A 16,270-nucleotide genomic window follows, 5' to 3' on the forward strand; every position below is an offset into this window, starting at 1 on the left:
TTTTTTTGTAGAGACGGAGATTCACCATGTTAGCCAGGCTGGTTTTGAACTCCTGACCTCAAGTGATCCGCCTGCCTCAGCTTCCCAAAGTGTTGGGATTACAGACGTGAGCCACCACACCCAGCCTAGGTTCAATTCTTAAAGTGTGTTTTCACAAAACATGTTTTGTCTCCTTTGTTATGTAATCTGTTCGTCAATTCAATTTAATCTCATCATATGATTGCTGGCTATAATTAGGGGCCTTCTCAAATCAATGTAGAATATAGTTATGCCTCAACAACAATGGCTTTTCTAAATATGATGTTTTATGTTTGAGTAGGGAGGTAGCATGGTTTGGATATTTGTCCCTTCCAAACCTCACATTGAAGTGGAATTCCCAGTGTGACAGACAGGACATGGCGGGAGGTGTTTAGGTCATTGGGATGGATCCCTTATGAATGGCTTTCCATCATCCCCTTGGTGATGAGTGAGTTCTTGCTCTGAGTTCACCTGAGATCTGGTTGTTTATTTTATTTTATTTTTTTAATACCCTGAGGGGGTGCACTGTTCCTGGAGGTACTGCAATACCAGGTCGATGCATGGAGTGGATGGAGCAAGCTTCTATTCCATCTCTCTGCTCCAAAATCTATTTAATATATTGTCCTTGGATGGAGGATGTATCAGATATTAAACCGATAAGAACAGATACTACACTGGATCTTAGCCAAAAGGTCGAGAAGCCATAGATCTGGTTGTTTAAAAGTTTGTGGCACCTCCCCCTTCTCTCTCTTGCTAGTTTTCTTGCCATGTGACTGACTGCCTGCTCCCGCTTAGCCTCCGTCATGAGTAAAAGGCTCCCTGAGGCCTCTACAGAAGCTGAGCAGATGCCAGCACCATGCTTGTACATCCTGCAGAACGATGAGTCAATTACCTCTTTCCTTTACAAATTACCCAGTCTCAGGTATTCCTTTATAATAGCTCAAATGGACTAACAGGAAATGTCCAGTTTATTGGTCAGTATAGGCTATGGTAAGACAAAGTAACTATTGACTCCATTAAATCAATGGCTATGAAAACAAGACATGTATTTCTTATTTCTATTACATAGTCATTATTTTCAGGCTGCAATTGTACTCCAAGTTGTCTTATCCTTGGGCTCAAGGATGATAGATCTATCTCAATCTAGAACGTTGGTGTCCATCACGGGCAAGAGAAAAGCAGCACAATCTCTTAAAGCATTGGCTTGGACTTGACACCTGACACTGGAACACACTGGCCAAAGCAAGACATTTGACCATGGAGTGGGGAAATACAATCCACACCCATTGAGATGAGAGGGAGCAGTCATTCATGAATAGTAATGTTACTGAAAAACTATTTTCCATTAGCTTAGCGTCATTTGGCAGTAGCTACTACCTTAGTTTTCTGAAGGTGAAACCCTCAATGCCCTCACTATTGACTTCCTTTGGTTTAGGAAACCACCAGGTATGGCCATTTGGTGAAAATAAAAGCGAACATCCACTCATTTTTCTAGAAGGAAACCATGAGAGCCTCTAAAATTTAAATGCAGTTCTTATTAAGCTGAGGATGCTAAAAGTACTATTTAGTAATGTGAATTGGAGAACTCTTTGACCCTTGTCAAAGGTGGAAGCAGAGTCCAAAAGAACAATGTAATGTTCTTTACGTGGAGTTATTTAAGGACTCAATAGCCTAGATGAGGGATCAACAAACTAAGTAAGCCCTTGGACCAAATTCAGCCTGCAGCCTGTTTTTGTTAATACAGTTTATTGGGACACAGCCATGCCCTTTTGGTTACAGATTACCTGTAGCTCATTTCCCACTATGACGGCAGTGAATTGTTGCCACAGAGACTGTAAAGAGCACAGGGCCTGAAATATTTACTATCTATCTGGTCTTCACAAAAAAGTTTGTTGATTCCTCACTTAGGTTAAATGTTATTATGATTATCTGAGCTACTGATTTATTTATTCATTAACAAAATATATGATTATATGTATCGTTGTATGTCTAATTCTGTGCAAGATGTTGGGTGTACTAATGAACAAAATAGAGTCTTACTCTTACGCAAGTTATAGCCTAGTCGGAAAGATAGATATTAAATAAATTATCCATTAAATAAACCTAAATTTTACACTAAATAATGTGGGACAAAGAAGAAGGACTCATAAATACATATAATAAAAGGAGCTAATTTAGATGGGAAGGTCAACTACATCTTCCTTAAGGATATGATTATAGAGCTGAGATCGAAAATCTGAGTCAACTAAGTGATGAGAGGAGCATGTGCAAAGGTCCTGGGGAAAGACAGAAGCTTGCTACATATAAAGAAATGGAAGATTTTTGGTAGTTCTAGTGAAAGAGAGTATGGGCTACAATAGCAGTGAAGATGAAGAAAAATGAGTAATTTTTAAGGGACATGTAGGAGGTTGAATCAACAGGTCTTGGTAATAGAAAAGAGACAGACATTAGTGAGAAAAGGGAATTAAGAAGGACAATCAAGTCCCTGACCAACCCAGCTAGATGGATGGCTGATGAAATAGAATCATGACGAGAGCCAAGTTTGGAAAATGACTTTGTAAAGAGCTGAAGGACATTCAATGACATGGCGGACATCCTGGTGAAGATGAGTTTTGGGTCTAAACCTCAAAGGGATGTTTGAGCCAAAGTATGACTTAAGCAATCAGCGTACAAGATGTTTTGTACAAAGAAAAGAGATAAGGGTCTTGGGGCTGAGTTTCGAGGTCCCTCAACATGTCACAGCTGAGTTGAACAGGATGTGAGGGCCCAGAGCGTGCCAAAAGAGCATTGTTTTACCCCTGGAAGAAATCAGTGGAAGAGAGTGCTTGAAGGAGGAAGTAGCTCACAGATGCACTATTAGGGTATTAAACAAGAGACCCAGGACAATGATTGGAGTCAACCTCTCCAGATCCATTGCTCTGAGAAACTAGTGTGAGAATGGCAACAAGCGGTCACAAGTGGATTTTTGGCAACACCATGAGTCAGTTGTAGCACAGAGTGGTTTCTTTTGGAAGACAAACTATGCTTCTTGCCAATGCCAAAGTCACCAGTATCTTTTTTAAAACAAATTGAGTGTTCCTGGAATGAGTCTTTGAGGATATCTGGAGAAGAATTGGTTTCCTGAGACTTATAGGAAGAAGCTCAGAATTGTAACAATGTATTGAATTGATGTTATTATTTTATTTTGTTCTCCAAACATATTATACCTCCCAATGACCTCTTCACATACTAAAAATGAACAAACAAAAATGTACACCAAAGTTTTCTAAATGCACAAGCACCAAAGGTCCAGTGCAGTGTGCACAGAAAAGTGAGATAATGCTTAAACTAAATTAATTCATATAATCAAGGAAGTCAAAACCACCAGTGATCAGAAAAATGTTCTCTCTACAAAATTCATAAGGACCTTGTAGAAGATGGTGAACATTGGCCCTGTGCCAATTGGCCTATTTTTGTTTCCTGTTAAGCTCTTTCATGACACATTCTTCCTAATTTTCTCCACTTGACCTTTCATTGCTCAAATGCACCACCCCCCAGTCTGTTTCAGTGCCTTAGCACAGGCTATTCCCTTTGCCCAGAATGCCCCTTCTGCATCCTGACCTCTGGAACCTGTGAGTATGTTACCATACACACTAAAAGGAACTTTGCAGATGTGATTCAGTTAGGGATTTTGATAGGAGGAGATTATCCTGGATTCTCCAGGTGGGCCCAATGTAATCATAAGGTTTCTTATGAGAAAGAGGCAGGAGGGGGTCAGAATGAGAGACAGAGATGTAAGGATGGAAGCAGAGGTCAGAAAGGAGAGCAGATGCTACACCGCTGGCTTTGAAGATGGAGGAAGGAGCCATGAGCCAAGGAACCCACCTAGCCTCAGACACTGGAAAAGGCAAGGGAATGAATTGTCCTTAGAGTCTTAAGAAACGAGTCCTGTCCATACCTTGATTTTAGCCCAATGTGACTCATTTCCAACTCTGACCTCCAGGGATATAAGACATACGTATTGATTTAAGTCACTAAGTTTGCATCAATTTATTATGGCAGCAACTATTAATAATAGTTATTAATAACTAATATCTAAAGAACTATTAATAATTAATAATACCCAAGTAACCTCTCTGTTCCTATGCAATTTCTTCCAGAAATTCTTTCAGGACATTCCGTTTTAGACCAGATGCCTCCTCCCATCATAAATAGTCAAACTCCCCACGACTTTTCCTTTGGAGCTCATGGAACCGTTTGATACTGTATTTGTGGGATCGTTATTCTGCTGTCTGCTCCCACATTTCCTGTTAAGCAGACAAGGTCATGGCTCATCCAAGGCAAAGAATAAATGAAGAGATGAATGAATGAGTATTGTAAAGGTATTGGTGGTGATTTTTTTGGTACTAAAAAAAATTAGAGTTAAGAAAGGAAGTAGAAGGAAGTGGTTTGCATTTTATGTTATCCAGTTTCATTTTCATTCTAACCCTTTGCTCAAGCAGTGTTTCTCCTTTAGTTCACCTGGGAGAGAACTAAAAAGCATGACAATGTTGACGTCCTTCTCTTACCCTTGTCAGAGGGTGTGCAGGCTCAAAAGTAGCGGGCTTAGAGTGCTTGCCTTTAACCATACATGCATTAAGCTGGATTGCTAGGGGTGAGATGCAGCGCAGAAATAACGAAACTTTAAATGTCATTCTTCAGACTCAAAGTATTAAAATTCATCTTGTTCTGCAAAATACAACAAACTCTATTATTTTGTTGAATGCTGAAATAGATGAACACAATACCTTATTATCTATCTAGTGCTTACCAGAGATGTCAGTTGCAAGCATCAAACCAAAGCTAGTGGGTTTAAACAGGGAATACATGTTTTTTGAGCCACCAGAGAAATGGGAAGAATGAAGCATCAGGCATAGAAAATAGAGGCAAATAGAAAGTGGGCAGCAGTCAGGACTAGGCTTGTAAGCACATCACTCTTGCCCTGATGAGCTCAGATACTGCAGCACATTGTCCACCATCACCAAACCCTCCTGGCTCTGTCTCCTGTCACCTACACACCATTTCTGGCACCTCAGCTCCCTCTACACCTAGGTAATTAGATGTTGCTACTGCTGCATCTGCTGCTGCCAAAATGAATGGTTCTCTGCTCCACCTGTGAGCGTCATTGGCCCCCGATTCATGTCCTGGGATGGTACTGGCTGGCCCCATGCTTGTGCCCCTACAACAGGGGAAGCTGGGAAAATGAGCCTCCAGTCTCTCTGGCTTCTATAGATAGAAGGGGATGCTGTCTCCTAACAAGGTTTCATTTTGGAAGAAAGACCATCCAAGAATGATTTGAATTTTTTAAAAAAAAATATAAAGCTCACATTCACACAAGCAGCATCCTTCTTTACATAGTCCGAAGAACGTAAATTTAGAAACTTAGAGTTTAAGTGATCCTGTTGTAAAATATAACTCCCTTGGTATGAATTATTTTTCTGTGACCTTGGGCAATTTACTTAACCTTTATCCACAGGTAAAGTGCTGAGCCCGGGCCTGGCTCTCAAGACATATTACCTATTATTTTATAATCTAAGCTGTATCCATCCTTTTTGTCAAAGTCAGCATGATGTAGGAATATCTCGTGGTTTTGGAGAGTCTGTTGGCCTTGCAGAGAATTGGGTACTGTTAGTATGTTCAAACAGGGTTCCTTTTTTCAATTCCACCTGGATGGTTTTTTTTTTTTTTTTTTTTTTTTTTTTTTTTTTTTTTTTTTTTAAGCAGCACATGAAAGAAATGTATCGAGTTTCCCAATCAATGTAAGTTTATTATTGCTTGCCCAAGTGTTTAATAAACCCATCCTCATCCTGGGCATAGCTTTAAATACTTCATTGACTGTAACAAAGCTACTCTTTTCTTTCTGGTCAAAGTGGCCATATAAACTATAATTAACTACTAATTTTGGGCTCTACTGGTCAGATAGGAAAAAGCAGAGTCCACTGTGCAACCTCCAGAACAAGCCCTTGGAGGAGACTTTTGCTGTTGGAAAATGTCAAATAAACAAAATAAAACATGGAATAAAAGAAGTAAAAAGTTAAATTTTCTTTCTCTTCCCTCTTCCCTGCCCAATTTCTATGATGTGCCATTGACCTCGTACATTACATTTTTGTTTTGTAAAAAGGAATGATAAAGAAATAATAAAAACACGTTTTTAAAGGATGACCCATAACTTTTACAGTGTGTAAAATTATGAGTCTCTACTCTATATGTAAGGATAGGATAGAATGACGTTTTATGTTCTTGCTACTTGAGAAAACGCAACATTAAATTAGTCCAATGCATGAAACGTGAGTTTTAACATCGCTCTTTGGTTGGCAGATATCATTACAAAATGTGGCATGCATTTTCATTAGAAGTTTTCATTGGAAGGAAATCTCTGATTTGAGAAGCAGAAATGTGTAGCTTCTTTTGAGCACGCACACACACTCGTGCACAGACACATACAACACAGGGCCACCTGCAGGGCCTCGCAGGCAGCTTGCAGACGTCTCTGTGATCTCACCCTGCTACTTGTCAGGGAGCCTCTTGGCTGTGGCCATGTGCATACTTTACAGGAGCTTAGCATTGAAAGGACATATTTAACAGTTTATAACTGTCTCTGTGACAGCAAGTTCTAATTTAAAACTCCTGTGTAATACTTGTTAGGAAGTTTTAATATCAAAAGGCCAGCCAAGGTCTTCCATGAAAAATTTCTAGACAGTGAAAGAAACTAATCCTTTTTAGTGATGTTTGGCTTCTTCTCTGCAGTAGGTGATCTTGATTTCATATTTTATATCCATGGTTTGTTAATAAAATATGCTCCTTTGAAGATCAACAGGAAAAAGAGGGGAAAAAATAGCAATACTCTGTAATAAATATTTAAAGTGAAATTCACCACGAAGGCCAAATCTACCACTAAAGTTTTAGGATGCTTTAAGAACATTATACTTTGCTTTCTTGAGGGACTTCTGTGGATTGTATTCTTTGATCGATGAATGAGTAGTGGGTTGCATTGGAACACTTTATAGCTATGCATTCCTTATGAAAGCATTAGCACAATTTTCATACCCCTAGTTCTTATCCCTAAGTGGCATGAGTACATGGAGACTACTGTCTCTACCTCACACTTTTACCTGTAAGGAATCCAGAGCTGGTTAAAATTACCTTGGGGTGTGGTCACAGGTAAGGAGAAGTAGCTGCCACAGGATGTGCAAATCCTGCTTTGGCAAAAAGCCACTCGTCCAGTTTTGTCTCGGAGCAGTACTGGCTTGCACACCACAAGAACTAAGAAATGTGATAGTCTCCTTCCGTAGTTGCCTTCTGGGGAAATTTTGTCTCTCTATACAAAACAAGTAAACATAGAACTATGCCTACTGAAACACAAGCCTATGTATATGCGTGAATCCCTGTGAATATATGTGAATATAACTGGGGCTCTGGATTGGTGTGCACAAACAATATTTCAGTGACTTAGTTGTTGTTGTCGTCAAGTATTATTATTAATGCTTGCTTACCTGCACTGGTGAAAATATAATGATTAAATGACCTACAAGATATTCTGAAAACTGTTTTTCAGAATGTTTCATATTTCTACAGTCATCTCAACTTATTTGATATTTGGTTGAATATTAATCTTTTCTAAAATGAATTATTTGGACAAAAAAATAGGACTATTAATAGGATTGTATCTATAGAGTATTTTAGATTATGGAATGAAAAGCAACCACTTCCAAAGAAGATGATGTATTAATTGTTCCTTTTCTCACTTATATGACATGCTATTTTTAATAGTAATACATGATTCTCTGATTTCTTGATTTATCTATTTTTGTCTCAGTGCATTGTATGCATATTTTATAAGCTATCTCAAATATCCTTTGGAAATAATTGTATCTATGTGGGGGAAGGATTGCTGGGAGGAGGGGCAGTAAATAAATAATATCTGATTTGTACAGGGCATTTGAATTTTTTAGACAATGCATTTAACATCATGTTAGTTCAATGGATGTCATGCATTGGTATGATTCTCATTTTCTTTCTCAATATAATGAAAAATGGGAATAATCTTTAATACTAATGAGTTTGTGTTTAAAAGCATTATTGATTTCTTTAGCTAAGACATTACCTTTCTTTATAATTCATGCTTTACTAAGATTTATTAACAAATATAACAGAAAATAGGTTTTCCAGACACCTATTAATAGGCGGCTGTCAGTCCAGAAGCACACAGCCTTCTGAAATTTGTGTTAGAAGAACCCATGATGATGTTTTTGACCTAGTGATGGGTAATATGCATTAAAGAAATTAAACAAAGAATCTTTTGGCTATTCTCTTCACCAGTGACAATTTCATAAATGACAATGATTTATTGTGTTAAAAATTCATTATGAGGTCCCATGGCTGTGTGTTTGCACGGTGATTCATGAAACACTGGCTGCAGGGTTGGGCAAAAACTTCTCCTCTACTCTTTACATGCTTTTCTACCTGCTCTACTCCCTCACCTTCTCTGACTATACAACCCCTTGTGTATGACTCCTCCCTGTCTAACTAAAGGGTTGCAGAATGGGAGATGTGTTTGTTCACACAGAGACATCACTAGTAATGGGATGCTCTTATGTTGTGGCACCTGAGGGCAATCAGTCCCTTCATCTCATCTCAGCTCAACAACATACGTATGGAATAGTTTCTAACTCAATATAATTGCCTTTAGTATTGGTAATTGCAAGTCATGGAATATAAAGATGAAACAGCCAGTGAGGTGGCTCATGCCTGTAATCCCAGCACTTTGGGAGGCTGAGGAGGGGTGGATCATGAGGTCAGGAGTTTGACACCAGCCAGGCCAACATAGTGAAACCCCATCTCTACTAAAAACACAAAAATTAGCCAGGTATGGTGGCATGTGCCTGTAGTCTCAGCTACTCAACAGGCTGAGGCAGGAGAATCGTTTGAACCTGGGAGGTGGAGGCTGCAGTGAGCCGAGACAGTGCCATTGCCTCCAGCCTAGGTGACAGAGTGAGATTCCGTCTAAAAAACCAACCAACCAACCAACCAACCAACCAAACAAACAAACAAACAAACAAAAAACCAAGCATCTTTACCCAGTATCTCAAGGCCTCCACAGCCTGGAGTTATCATATATTTCCAGCGTTATCTTCTACCACTGCCAGTGTAATACTTTTTCTGTCCCACTCTGTTTACTAAGTATCTTTTGTTGCTCGACATGTGCCTTACTGAACTGCCCTTTCCTCACTCACTGCCCTGAGGTTTACAGGGGCTCGAAGGCATCCCTGGCAACTCCACTGTGGTCATTGTCTTTCCAATGAATTTCCCTGGAACTCATTCCATGCATCATTTGACATTAGCAATTACTCTGGTTGGCTAACAATGATCTGCCCTGCTACTTTTCCGTGTTACCTTCCACCAATCCTGTTGGGCTGAGAGTCCTCCAAGGGAAGACGTGAGATCCCATACCCTCTATAATAACCAAAGCAGCTTGCTTATGGTAAAGGCTAACTACCCTTAAGTAATTGAATAATTGAAGAGTCATTAGATGAGGAGCAAGGAGGAATTAACACTTTTGAGCACTTATTATTTTCCAGGCACATTGCCAAGCATTTCACATTTGCCCTTTATTACCTTCTCCGAATAGTCTTGGGGGTGGGTCATCTTCCTCCCAATTTATGTATGTGAACACCAAGGCTCTAAGTTTGGTACCTTGCCTAGAGTCAGCCCACTGGTGAGGAGTGGCTGCACAATCCATGCTCACCATTGAGTCACACTGCATTGACTAAACAATGCTTACAGCAGAAGTGTGTACATCATTGTTCACTAATAGTCAATTCTACATGGAGTGGCCAGAGTAATTTTGGTAAAATATAAAAGAGATAACAGCAGTCTCAGGTTCTAAACCTGGCAATGGCTTTATGTTGCACTTGGGATAAAATCCACATTGCTCAGCCCAGTCTACATTGCCTGGCTCTCTCTGGTTCCTGATTATCTCTTGATATGGTTTGAATTTGTGTCCCTGCCCAAATCTCGTGTCAAATTTGAGGATGGGCCTGGTGGCAGGTGATTGAATCATGGGGGTGGATTTCCCTTTGCCATTCTTGTGATAGTGAGTTCTCAAGAGGTCTGATGGTTTAAAAGTGTGTGGCACTTCCCCCTTCACTCTCTTTCTCCTGCTGCCACGTGAAGAAAGTGTTCGCTTCCCCTTTACCATCAGCCATGATTGTAAGTTTCCTGAGGCCTGCTTCCTGTTAGGTCTGTGAAACTGTGAGTCAATTAAGCCTCTTTTCTTCATAAATAACCCAATCTCAGGTAGTTCTTTATAGCAGTGTGAGAATGGACTAATACCTCTCTATCACCCATATCCTACCTGTCTGATCTCTCTTCCTCATATGTTGGCTCTTTCAAGCCCCAACCACAGTATTCTTTGTATTAGCCTTCTCCTATATCAGGTTGGTTTGTCCTCTCTTTCTGAAATATTATTCCTCCAGTTCATTGCCTGGATTTCTCCTTCACTTCATTAAGATCTCAGAAATATTACCTCTTCCAAAATGACTTCCTTGACCATTCCTATCTATAGTAGACCTTTCCCCTCCCTTACTGTCTATCCCTGAATCCTGCCTTGGTTTTCTTCTGAGAATTTCATCAGGACCAGACACCACTTCATGCAGGTATTTGATAGTTTGTATGGTTCCATTACTGTTCTGTGATCTCTGAAGTTCAGGGACTTCTCACCTCTTATTTATTTCTGTATCCCCAGCACCTAGAACAGTGTCTGGCACTTTGTAGGTTCTCAATAACTCATTAAATAAATATCCAGTAACCTACCATTCCATTAGGGCCATATGAGTGACTGGGAGCTGGCTTCAGTCTTGATGACTAATTGGACTGCTCATTTTTGTATACAATAAAGGTTGTCATTTGGGTTTCATAGAACCATATCATTTGACCATCTAATCAGGACATATGGTCCAAGGACATGTAGTTTTATTTAATGGGAGAGAAGTTTTGAGATAGATTGTCTATGAGAAAGCTTAAGGTCTAAAGTGGCTGTTTCATTGCTCAGCATTTTTGCAAGGGGAATAGAGGTCACAGTGTCATTCTCCCTGATTCAATTCTATCAGGATATAAGGTAAGAAGCCACATTTTTAAAAGGAAACTAACATGTAATGAGTGATGAACAGTCACTGCTCCATGTACCTTATGTATTTTTCCTCATTTAGTTTCCATAAGATAGATATTCTTCTCCCCCACCAACAGATACGTCAAGTGCCTTGTGGTTGAAGCACTTGGCCACAGTATTACCTGCTTCGATTGGTAGAGCTAACATTTGTACATAAGACTGTCTATTCCTGAAGCCCGAGCACAAGAATTGGGAACTCATCCAAACCCGCACATCTCTTTATCAGATATCCCCACTCCATTCACTTTCCCCAAAGACACACCCCAATTCCAGCACCTCCCCTTCCTCTCCAATACACAAAAGTACACACACAACAAAGCAACCTCAAATCTGTGGAGGACAGCCAAGGATTTGAGGCTGAGGTTTCCAGTGCCAAGCATTCTCCCACTAAGCCAGGAATATAACACCTTCTTTTGACTTCAGTAAAGCTTCAAGACAAATATTAAACCTGATATACTCCTTTTAATCTTATTGTTACCATCTTGTGCAGTGGCAAAGTAAAGAAAGGACGTGCTTTTAAAATGGGGACACCAAGAAGATATAAGTAGGATACACAAAACACACACTTAGAGCAATTCTCAATGGGGTTAATGCATGATCTCTCCTGACCACACTTCCTCCTTCCTGTCTCCCTCTTCCTGTGCAGTAATAAGTAAATAAATGAACCAACGAGCAACACTCTCCTATGTTTTCTTTTGAGAGAATAATATAACCTAAAAGTTTAGCTGTTTCATTTTGCCCAATCTGAGGAAAGCAAGTGCACCTACTTATGAGTCACACAGAGAGGCGATTCCTTTATATATATGATTTCATTTATCTTTACCATGGGCCCTTAAAGGTAGGCATTAAGGACAAAGTGAATGCAGCTCAGAGGGAGTTCACTTAAGATGAAACAGCCAGTAAATAACTCAACTGGGTTTCAAATTCAAATACGATGATTTCAAATCCACATTTTCCCACTTTCTTCTAATATGCAATAAAATTAATAAGCACATGTAGATTGGGGCATAGAAAGTTGACTTTTTAAATTTGTTTAATTGTAATAAAACTCAGGCTACAATTTAAAAAAAAAGGAGGCAGAGAGTGGTAAAGATGGCTGCCTTTGGCACATATGGTGTCACCAGGACACGTGTTGAGAGGACATCTCAACATTTTGTTGGAAGGCAGATATTTCTGTATTTTACCTGCTGCCTGACCCACTCATGCAGGTCGGCAATAGGCTGACACAGTCAAGCAGTAAACTGCCTGACAGGAAGTAGCTTCTGTGCACTTCTATGCTCTCTGACTGGGAGAGGGGACTTCCTGGTGAGTAAAGCTAACAGCAGATGAATTAGTGCTTTTTACCAGCAGGAGTTCTGGACCCCTTCGTTTCTGAGGTGAAACCACCAAATACCAACTCAATCATGTCAGTGCTGTGACACCTCTTTGTCACACGTTGACATGGGGTTTCTGAGGAGAAAGCTTGAAAAAAGCGGATATGAAATAAATGTTTATCAAAGCACGTAGGGGAATAAAAGACTCAATTCTTTCTTCTCTCAAAATTACCTGAGGTGACAGACCACCAGGGAGCTGAACGGTGCAGAAAGCTAGGAACTTGGTTAACTCTATCGCTTGGATGGCTGAAACCTACACGCCCCCTCCAAAGAACCACGCAGCCATCAACAGTCTAGTTTTGCTTCCAAGTGGCTGACATGGAAAATCAGACACAATGTGCTTCTCTGAATGGCCCAGATTCAGACAGACAACTTGAAAACATAACTTACAGATTCATTTCTGTCTCAATTTTAAATGAGGGCTATTTGAGACATTTAAAAAAAAATTCCCTTCCCATTTTTTTTTTTTTTTTAATGAGATGAATGAGTTCAGTCGTGAGCTTGATTCTTATTTCTGGTATAGAGATTCTAGTACAACTGTCTTGTAGAGTCAACTTTAGAGTCGAGTCTTTTCCTTCCCCAACTTCATGTAGTATGCTTCACCGTGCTACTGATTTAGAACATAATTTGATGCCATCATTTGCCATAACTGTTGAATCTGAGTGATTTCTTGGATTGAAGTCTGCACTCTTCTTAATACCAAATGTGCAGATGCTAAAATGACAACTCTCAGGTCAGATATTAAAATGTACAACTTCTCCTACTCTTGTAATGCTTGGTTGATAAGCAGTTATTGTCCTGAAAGCCAGTCATTGGAGTTGAAAGATAAATATTATTTCATATCTTATTGAATAAAATATATTATATCACAGGTGATGGAGACAGATTGACTCAATAAATTCTAATAGTGTATGCTGAGAAATAGTGGCAATAAAAATGCTGATGACTTGACACAGGGAGAATATTGAATGTCATTAGCATGCTATTTCCTCTGTTCTGATCTCCCTGTCATGTTCTTCACACTGTTATCATCTCTATCAGTGGATTTTTCTTTGGTTTATCGGCATGAGAAAAATGGCATATTTTAATGTTTTAAATTATCCAATACTCTACTGATTGCAGAAATGATGCAGTAGTGTAAAATATGGAAAATTAATATAGGATTTTACATTTAGCAAGAGCATCAGCCTTACTTGAAAGGACTGGAAAAATGTGAGATACCGCTGAGCTCTACAGTCTGTTCTCATCACAAAATTTTCTCCAAATTCTCATTTTTTCCTCATTTTTATTAACTGGCTCAGTTTGGAATAAATGGAGAATTTTTAAAAGAGCTTAAGTTAAAGAATTTATGAAAGAGCTTACAAAGTTTGTTTTAAGAAGTTATTTTAACAGAGGTTAGTGACATAGATCTTATTTCATGAGATGCAAGAAGATATAGGTAATGGAAAGACAAACCTACTAGCCGTTCTAGATCTCCCTCATCCTAAGCTGATGCCTTTGCAGGTCTAGGTAACTTCCTTGGGCAGGGCGGGGGTGGGGGGGAGGGAGGGTAGATTGACCAAGATTCTCATTTCTGAAGGGTTGCATGCCCATAGTCACCATGTACTTCTCAGGCTACGGTGGCTGCACTTGCTCATTTACCATGAATTAGGCACAAGTATAGAAAGAGGCATCCAGATGGTTACTGAACTTGTTCTTCTGTGTTTTACCTCCTCCTGATGATAGTGCTAATTACCTTTGCCAGGAGTGCAGAGATACCTTTTCTTACTTGCTGTTCCCTTGGCATCTTTTCCAACCACTGATGCATCTAATATCATTTATCTGCCAGGTCACACTGCAGTGGCAGGGCTGCTCACACCACAGCTTGAGTGTGCTGCAAAGCTCTTTTCTTCCCTTGGAACCTCACAAAGCTTACAGCCTTTTTATCACTTAGTGGGTGATACAAGACTTCTATCTGTATACAAGTCCCCATCTCTGTTTGTATCCCAGGAACCCAACCATGCCTTTCATGCCCTGTGGTCACTGAACTTCTATTATGGATATTATTAGAGATTGTGTGTATTTGTCCATATTCACACTGCCAGAAAGAACTACCTAAGACTGGGTAATTTATAAAGAGGTTTAATTAGCTCGCAGTTCTGCATACCTGGAGAGGCCTCAGGGAACTTGCAATTATGGCAGACGGTCAAGGGGAAGCAAGGCACATCTTACATGGTTGCAGGTGGGGGTAGGGAGCTGCCACCAACTTTTAAACCATCAGATATCATGAGAGCTCACTCACTATCATGAGAACTGCGTGGGGGAAAGCAGCCCCATGATCTAATCACCTCCCACCTGGTCCCACCTCAGACACGTGGGGATTACAATGTGACATGAGATTTGGGTGGGGACGTGTAGCCAAACCATATCAGATACCCTTCTCCAGAGTAAGAAATCAATAATAACCTGAAGTTTCAGAATTTCTCTTCTCAGTGGTTAACACCAAGAATATGTACATGAATGAAGCTGATCACAAGAAATTGCCTGTATTTTATGTCATTTTTAACTAAAAAGTGTTATTTTAATATGGTTCAACATAATGGTTACCTAATAATTCTACTTCTAATACTATTACTGACAGAAACACCAGCATTATTAATCAGATAACACTTAGCAAAAAGCAGGCACTGTAATAAGTACTTTGCTATTTAAAGTTCTATGATCTTCACCACATTTACCAATTATATGATTAGGTATAATTGTTTCCTTTTTATACAAGTACTGCAAATAGGTCATAGAGATGTAAATAAACTTGCCGAAGGTGCAAAACTTGTATGTATGGAAGCTAGGATTTGAACTCAGTGAAGCCAGTTCCTGAGTCCGGAGTCTGCACCTTTAGTCACTACGCTGTATTTTTCCCAGATCTACCACTCCAGATTTCACCTATGTATTTCTCCCCTTACTCTTAGAAGGAAGGAACAATGAAACAAGATAGGCTTCTTGAAGTCTTTTATTCATCTTCCCCTGATCTTTTATTCAGAGCATCCATGAAGTAAGAGGTCACTTTTGGGGTTAGCTTCAGGGATACTCTGACTGATAGGGTTTGGATCTGTGTCCGCATCCAAATCCCATGTAGAATTGTAGTGCCCAGTGTTGGAGGAGGGCCCTGGTGGGAGGTGATTGGATCATGAAGGTGAATTTCTCCCTTGCTGTTCTCATAATAGTGAGTTCTCATGAGATTTGGTTGTTTAAGAGTATGTAGCAACTCCCACTTCCCTGTCTTCCTCCTGCTCCAGCCATGTAAGACATACTTGCTTCCCCTTCACTTTCCACCATAAATGTAAGTTTTCTGAGACCTCCCCAGCCATGCTTCCCATACAGCCTGTAGAACCGTGAGCCAATGAAACGTCTTTTCATTATACATCACCCAGTTTCAGGTATTTCTTTATAGCAGTGTGAGAACGAACTAATATGCTGACTCTCTGGATGGTTCCTGTGCCAATGAAATAAAACATCAACATTCTCACTTAACCATTATTATTCCTTGATGAGTGTTGTTTTAATCACCTCATATTCACTCCATTAACAAGGGAGAGATTTCTACCCTAGAGTGATGGGAATGGCCAAACACACAACCTGACACTGGAAGATGAGATCATCATCCATTTATTAGTCACATAAACCCACCTCCCAGGGGAAAAGGACACTGCATGTC

At 39.8% G+C, this 16,270-nt stretch overlaps 1 non-coding gene across 1 annotated transcript; it reads right to left on the reverse strand.

The window, feature by feature from the left end:
- Nucleotides 1-533: 533 nt before the first annotated feature.
- On the reverse strand, nucleotides 534-723 carry LOC126960315 (U2 spliceosomal RNA). Its single transcript, XR_007727879.1, has one exon. It is a non-coding gene; the product is annotated as a U2 spliceosomal RNA (small nuclear RNA).
- Between the last annotated feature and the right edge of the window lie 15,547 nt (nucleotides 724-16,270).

Source organism: Macaca thibetana, chromosome 7 (genome assembly GCF_024542745.1).
Source record: "Macaca thibetana thibetana isolate TM-01 chromosome 7, ASM2454274v1, whole genome shotgun sequence".
Lineage (NCBI taxonomy): Eukaryota > Metazoa > Chordata > Mammalia > Primates > Cercopithecidae > Macaca > Macaca thibetana.